A 9,030-nucleotide genomic window follows, 5' to 3' on the forward strand; every position below is an offset into this window, starting at 1 on the left:
TCGATTACGCTACATAATATAGAAAAGGTGAACACTGAAATTACGCGACGTGGGCTGTTCAAGTGAAATGTTTATTGGTTACATTAGACTTATGACATGTGATCGTGGATAATGTTCACGAGGAACCGCTTGCCAAATTGGCGTGGAATTCGGCCAATCAAAAGATTCTCGCCACATTAATATTATGTATAAAACCAAGTGAACTTATTCATGTTAAAAATTGCACCACGGCAAAAGGTGCATGGGTTATGGTAAGCAATGTGTACAGGGGAAAAAGGGCCTGCAGGAAAGTGATATTTTTCAAGAAACTGCTTTAGCACAAATTTAAAGTAAGTGAAAAATATTCAACGCAGTTAAATGCATTCACATCTTTAGTTGATGAACTAAAGGAGGTTAATATTGCCAGAAAAGGTGTTGACAGTGAGTTGGTTAAGTAGCCTTCCCGATGAGCTTGAAAGCTTTGTCGTAGCAATGGAAAGTCGGGACAGTTTGCCAACTTTATCTTTTTTGACCTCTAAAGTCCTTGAAGAAGAAATACGTCAAGGTCAAAGAGTACAAGCAAAACTGTAACTGTCTTTGCTGCAAATTAGGAAAGTCGTGGGAAGAGAAATGACCAGCACAAAAACAAAGATTATGGTAGCTCGCGAAGTAATAGTTATAACAGCAATCCTTTTTCGAAGAACGTTACTTGCTATCGTTGTGGTAAGAGAGGACATATGAGAGCGCAATTTAAAGCAAATAAAGAAGTTAATGACTCAGCAAATGCATTTGGCGCTGCAGAGATTGTGCCACGTAGTGGGAAATGTATTTAAGATAGCGGTGCGTCCTCCCATATGTGTACAAAAGCAGATTGATTTAATTTACTCAAACTGTAGCATTATGCGTAATGCCCACCTATGCAATACATTTGCGGCATGGTGCGTCATGAACTTCTATGCCAATGCATTTTTATGAACCGACCACACACAGTCATAGCATAATCATATTACAATATTATGCGACATAAATTACATTGATCCGACACAGCGGGAAGCCAACATCAATTGAATGCCGAATACGAAACCCTTGTCATTTTACATCTTAACATTTTTGCTCAGTCACTTACCCCGGTCAATACACTTGCCGATCGTCAGTGTTAGTTTGTCACCAAAATATTCACACACAACTAATTTGCATTGTTTACTTTGTTAATATGTTCACACACAAACATTTTACCTGGTTTATATAAATAGCAATCTGCTGACTTTGCATACTATTATTACAAATGTACATATTTTTAGTTTGTTAGTATTAGAATAATTATGAATGTGTAGGTTAAGAAATTATGTATAAAAGAGAAAGAATTTCTTTAATAAAATTAATTATTGTCAGACATTGAAGCTGAAACATTCCTCTTATTAATTTTAATATTTCAAAACAACAAAAACAAAAGATCATTTTGGCTTCGGGGAATGCGTGTTTGCTGAAGCCGTCGGTACTGTGAATGTTAAATCACCATTTGGAAGTGCCTCTCTATTAAACGTACTATATGTTCCATGTTTGCATTCCAATTTTATTTCAATTGGAAAAATTACGGAGGCTGGAAACTTTGTTGAATTTTCTAAAGAAAAAGTAGTAGTTAAGAATAAAAGAAACAAAATTATATTTTGTGCGTTCTTTGAATATGGTGTGTTTTCGGTTAACATTAAACCGAGTGTTCCTAATAAAAAAGTTTACGGGTTGATAGATGAAGAAAGTACTCGAAAATGGCATCATAGGCTAGGCCGTTTAAAGACAGATGATTTAGGGAAACTTTCCAACAAAAATATGGTGCACGGACTTAGGTTGAATATGCCAAACAAAATTAGTTGTTTTACTTGTGCTACTTGCAAAATCAAAAGTAAAGGATATGAAACTCATTCCAATGTAGCTACGCAAAATGTGCTTCAGTTGATTCACACTGACTTATGTGGCCCAATATCTATAAAAGCAGTTGGTGGTGCGTCATATTTTATGACGTTACTACATATTTTATGACTATACCCGTTATACTCATACATATTTTTTAAAACAGAAGTCAGATGCCTTTAGTGATTTAGAAAATTTACTGCGATGGCGGAGAAGCAGACAGGCCGTAAACTTAAAATGCTCCGAAGTGATAATGGGAAGGAATATATAAATTCCCAAAAAAGGACGGCTCTTATTATATCTATCCTCTTTGTCCACAGCAGAATGGCTTCACTGCACTTAGCCCCCACAAAAACTTTTATTTTGATTTTTAAATTTTTATTATTTTACGTCGTTTGTTCGTCGTTTTTTCTAAAATGTTCGCTATAAATAATTTTTTGTTCGTCAATTGTTTATTAAAAAAAAAAATAAATAAAAATATACCCTTAAGTTGGCCCCGCTTTCAAAATTATTGATATTTTTCCCCACTATTAGCGGCCACCGTGGTGTGATGGTAGCGTGCTCCGCCTATCACACCGTATGCCCTGGGTTCAACTCCCGGGCAAAGCAACATCAAAATTTTAGAAATAAGATTTTTCAATTAGAAGAAAATTTTTCTAAGCGGGGTCGCCCCTCGGCAGTGTCTGGCAAGCGCTCCGATTGTATTTCTGCCATGAAAAGCTCTCAGAGAAAACTCATCTGCCTTGCAGATGCCGTTCGGAGTCGGCATAAAACATGTAGGTCCCGTCCGGCCAATTAGTAGGGAAAAATCAAGAGGAGCACGACGCAAATTGGAAGAGAAGCTCGGCCTTAGATCTCTTCGGAGGTTATCGCGCCTTACATTTATTTATTTTATTTTATTTAATTTAATATATGTATATTATAAATGGCAAAGTTTGGATGTGAAGATGTTTGGATGTTTGGATGTTTGTCCAGACGTTTGTCTTTGTGACTCAATCACGCAAGAACGGCTGGACGGATTTGTATGAAATTTGGCATGCATATAGCCAATGGTCTAGAAGGATCTACTAGCTATATATTTTTCAAAAGGGGCGTGGTCTCCGCCCCCTAGGAACAGTTATAATTTAATTATTATATTTTTTTGTCTTTGCGACTGAATCACGCCAGAACGGCTTCACGGATTTTTATGAAATTTGGGACAGAGATAATAGGCTACTGGCGAAATTTTTTTCGAACATGGAAAGGGGGAAGGGGGTCCCTCGACTCCTTCGAATTATTTCCTTTTTACAATATTTACACATTATAACTTTACGTATACTGACCTTCACCAATATTACAAACTCAATGGGTGAAATAAGTCGAGGGCTTACAAAGTGAACAGTGATCGTGTCGTTGTCATTTCGGGTTTTTGGGACTATTCCGGGAACTTTTGGAGACCCTTTCGTGGCATTTATAGATGGTTTTCGGGATCTGTCCGCGATAGCGTCGGGGTCATTTCGTGGATTTTTGTGGATAATTTCGGGATAATTTGGGGATCCTATCAGGTTATCAGCTCATTTAGTTCTTTTTTTACTCAATTACAAAAATAAAGTGTATTAGACAGAAACATCTTTTTAAACAGATAACTTGATAAGCAGGCTAACGTGAATATCCCATATATTTAATTTTCTCCTTGCGGACGGAGCCGCGGGTAAAGGCTAGTAAATATATATTAACGTTTGTTCGTCAATAAATTACGTTTGTTCGTATATGAAATTGCTGTTTTATTGTTTTATTTGCAATTTTTAATTTTTTCCGGGGGCCAACTTTGCCCCCGCAACAACATTTATTTTTATTTTTAAAATATCATTATTGCTTATCGTTATTTCCTCGTTTGTTCGCTAAGGTTTGCTATAAATAATTTTTTGTTCGTCAATTGATAATCAAAAAAAACAAAACTTAAATAAAAATATACTGTTTAGTTGGCTCCTCACTCAAAATTATTTATATTTTTCCCCATTGCTAGTCCATAAATATATATTAACGTATGTTCGTCAATAAAGAACGTTTGTTCCAATAGTTTATTGCTGTTTTATTGTTTAATTTGAAGATAATTAAATTATAATAACATTTTTGTAACAAAATATTTATATCCTTAAAACTCAACCCAATCAACACTTTTGTTTCTTATTAGTATATTTATCAAAAAGTGATGGTAATTCTAGAGTTTGGCTTGCAACTGCTAAAAAATTAGATACAAATCCAGGAGTGGTACCCAGAGACGCGTTTCGGCCCCAGGATCACGAATCTGAAGACCCGATATCTGCAATAGTTCTCGAGATATTTGCAAAAAAGGGTGCACTTTTTTATATGGTTGTTGTGTTTTTCATGATTTTAAAAAAAATGGTGAGTAAAAGTGTTCTGAGCAGAAATACTGTGGATGGCGTAGCCGGTGTTGGACTAGCTAAAGGCTATTTTTTTAAAGCGCGGCCGAAGGCCGCCTATGCGGTGAGGTGTTCCGCGAAGAAATACTTTGGATCCGACCCCCGGTAACGGATGAACCCGGGGTCATTTTTCAGTTTTTTCCGGATATCTCGAAAAGTAATATCATATTTCCGCCTCCGGATTAGAGATCGTGGGGCCGAAATGCGTCTTTGGGTGCCACCTTTATAATTTTAGCTATTTTTTAAAGGTCCGGCGGTGTCCCAGACCATTACCCACGTACTCACAATTTTTTTGGTGGGTACTACAAAATTATGAAAAACAGCCACATGAAAACATGCAATCTTTGTTTGGAAATATCTCGAGAACTATTGCAGATATCGGGTCTTCAGATTCGTGATCCAAGGGCCGAAACGCGTCTCTGGGTACCACTCCCGCGTTTTTAGCTAATTTTTTTTTAGCAGTTGCAAGCCAAACTCTAGAATTACCATTAATTACTTTTTGATAAATATATTAATAAGAAACAAAAGTGCTGATTTAGAGTTTTTTATTTATTATTTTTATTTAATAAACAATTGACGAACAAAACATTATTTATAGCGAACATTTAAGAACAAACGACGAACAAACGATGTATAATAATAAAAAATTTAAACTAAAAAAAAACAAGTAAGAAAGGCTAAGTTCGGGTGTAACCGAACATTACATACTCAGTTGAGAGCTGTGGAGACAAAGTAAGGGAAATCACCATGTTGTAAAAGGAACCTAGGGTAACCCTGGAATGTGTTTGTATGACATGTGTATCAAATGGAAGGTATTAAAGAGTATTTTAAGAGGAAGTGGGCCATAGATCTATAGATGGACGCCATTTCGGGATATCGCCAAATATAATCCATTAATTTGGCCCACACAAAACCACCACCCCATAACACAGGAGCAGTACTACAGACAACACGAGACACAAACAAGTCTCTGAAACATCATAAAAACACGATTAGCAACATTGCCAACTATAGTGTTAACTACTTTGTACTCTTTACTTTAATTTTTAAAATAATTTTAATTGAGTTTTCGTGTTAATTTAAAATTTTGAATAACTTCAAAAAAAGAAAATTCTAATTAGTTGGAAAATATCTAAACTCAAAAATAAACAAGAATAAATTTTTATACTTAAAATCAAAATAAAAGATTTTTTAAATATCAATTTGAATGTTGATATATTGGCGATCCTACCAATGATCCTACAACTTTAAAACGAACTTTAAACCGAACTTTAAAACTAAAATCAACTTGGATCATAGACGAATTTATTTTGCTTTTATGTGATTTCGCAATATATAGTAACGTGATGTAATTAAAGAAAACTGGGATCATTAATGTACATAACTATCCCTCCATATTTGTTATAATTAAAATAGCATAATGCAGTACGCGCTGAAGAATTAACTAAATAAAAAATTTAATAAATAGCACTATTGAAATTCTTGTGCATATAATTTAACTATATTTGTGTTCCCTATACATTTGTGAACAAGAAGCAATACAACAACATTCTGTGCAAATTTCATATAACAGTCGCTGTAAATTATTTATACGAAACATTAAAACATAGAATAAATGTTGAAAATCAAATTAAAAACATAAAAAACTCTAAAAACGTGTGTGTAAACAAAATAAAAACATTTACAACCTAATACTCTTAAAAACAACGATTGGGTTATCCAAGCCACAACAACAATTTTGCACGCAATACACACAAGAACAGATTTAAAATGAAGACATCACAATGAAAATTAAGAGATTTACAAAGAAAACAACAAAGCCATTGCATATTTTAAAAGCATTACGATATCAAACAATCAAGATATTAATTTCAAGATATTTTTAAACAATCATCAATCAACTACTTATTAATTTTAATATTTTTTTATTAAATTTAATTTTATGTAAGTATGTATATATTGTTGTGTCAAAAAATCATAGAGATCGGTGATATATATAATATATATATGATGGTATATATAGTATATATATTTACTATATATATATATTTTTTTGCGATTTCGGCCCCATTTTAACAGCTAGAAGCTTCAAATTTCACCAAATGCTTACGGGTATAGCAAGTATTGATGTCTGAAAAAATCATTGAGATCGGTGGTATACATAGTATATATCTCATACAACCGATTGTTCAGATAAGAAACTTTGCGCAATTTCTGCCCCGTTTTAACAGCTAGAAGCTTCAAATTTCACCAAATGCTTACGTATATAGCATATATTGTTGTCTGAAAAAATCATAGAGATCGGTGGTATATATAGTATATATCTCATACAGATAAGAAACTTTGCGCAATTTCTGCCCCATTTTAACAGCTAGAAGCTTCAAATTTCACCAAATGCTTACGTATATAGCATATGTTGTTGTCTGAAAAAATCATAGAGATCGGTGGTACATATATTATATACCCCATATAAACTGTATTTTTTTGCCCCTTTTTTACGGCTAGAAGCTTCAAAATTCATAAAATTTCATCAAATAGTTACGTTTATGTCATATATTGTTGAAATACGTGATTCGTAGTCATAGTTTTTACACGCAGACCACAAAAACCTGAAACTTTGCATCCTCACACAAAGTACCTACCTATTTTTATACCTTTCATGAAAATGAAATGGCATATTAATTTCGTCACGAAACCCAAAATTGTAAGTCCTTAAAGGAAAATAGATAGACGCACCATTAAGTATACCGAAATAATCAGGTTGAAGAGCGGAGTTGATTTAGCCATATCCGTCTGTCCGTCTGTCTTTTTGTATGCGAACTAGACCCTCAATTTTTGAGATATCTTGATAAAATTTGGTGAGCGGGTGTATTTGAGTGTCCGATTAGACATTTGTTGGAACCGGCCGGATCGGACCACTATAGCATATATCCCCCATACAACCGATTTTTCAGAAAAAGAGAACTTTGTAATATCTTACTCAATTTGACGGATTGAAGCTTCAAACTTCACCATATACTTTCGTATATTGCACATATTGTTGCCTAAAAAATTGATGAGATCGGTCGTATATATAGTATATATCCCCTACAACCGATTGTTCAGATAAGAAACTTTTCGTAATTACTGTCACATTTTAAGAGATAGAGGCTTCAAATTTCAACGAATGCTTACGTATATAGCATATATTGTTGTCTAAAAAAATCATAAAGTTCGGTGGTATATATAGTATATATATGGTGGTATATATAGTATATACATATAGTATATATATATATTTTCGCAATTTTAGCCCCATTTTAACAGCTAGAAGCTTCAAATTTCACCGAATGCTTACGTATATGGCATATATTGTTGTCTGAAAAAATCATAGAGATCGGTGGTATATATAGTATATATCTCATACAACCGATTGTTCAGATAAGAAACTTTTCGCAATTTCTACCCCATTTTAACAGCTATAAGTTTCAAATTTCACCGATTGCTTACGTATATAGTATATATTGTTGTGTCAAAAAATCGTAGAAATCGGTGATATATATAATATATATATGATGGTATATATATGGTATATATATTTAGTATATATATATATTTTTTTTTTGCGATTTCGGCCCCATTTTAACAGCTAGAAGCTTCAAATTTCACCAAATGCTTACGTGTATAGAATATATTGATGTCTGCAAAAATCATTGAGATCGGTGGTATACATAGTATATATCTCATACAACCGATTGTTCAGATAAGAAACTTTGCGCAATTTCTGCCCCAGTTTAACAGCTAGAAGCTTCAAATTTCACCAAATGCTTACGTGTATAGCATATATTGATGTCTGCAAAAATCATTGAGATCGGTGGTATACATAGTATATATCTCATACAACCTATTGTTCAGATAAGAATCTTTTCGCAATTTCTACCCCATTTTAACAGCTATAAGCTTCAAATTTCACCGATTGCTTACGTATATAGTATATATTGTTGTGTCAAAAAATCATAGAGTTCGGTGATATATATAATATATATATGATGGTATATATAGTATATATATTTAGTATATATATATTCTTTTTGCGATTTCGGCCCCATTTTAACAGCTAGAGGCTTCAAATTTCACCAAATGCTTACGTGTATAGCATATATTGATGTCTGAAAAAATCATTGAGATCGGTGGTATACATAGTATATATCTCAAACAACAGATTTTTCAGATAAGAAACTTTGCTCAATTTCTGCCCCGTTTTAACAGCTAGAAGCTTCAAATTTCACCGAATGCTTACATATATGGCATATATTGTTGTCTGAAAAAATCATAGAGATCGGTGGTATATATAGTATATATCTCATACAACCGATTGTTCAGATAAGAAACTTTGCGCAATTTCTGCCCCATTTGAACAGCTAGAAGCTTCAAATTTCACTGAATGCTTACATATATGGCATGTATTGTTGTCTGAAAAAATCATAGAGATCGGTTGTATATATAGTATATATCTCATACAACCGATTGTTCAGATAAGAATCTTTTCGCAATTTCTACCCCATTTTAACAGCTATAAGCTTCAAATTTCACCGATTGCTTACGTATATAGTATATATTGTTGTGTCAAAAAATCATAGAGATCGGTGATATATATAATATATATATGATGGTATATATATGGTATATATATTTAGTATATATATATATATATATTTTGCGATTTCGGCCCCATTTACAC

This window comes from Eurosta solidaginis, chromosome X, assembly GCF_040869045.1.
Source record: "Eurosta solidaginis isolate ZX-2024a chromosome X, ASM4086904v1, whole genome shotgun sequence".
Classification (NCBI taxonomy): domain Eukaryota; kingdom Metazoa; phylum Arthropoda; class Insecta; order Diptera; family Tephritidae; genus Eurosta; species Eurosta solidaginis.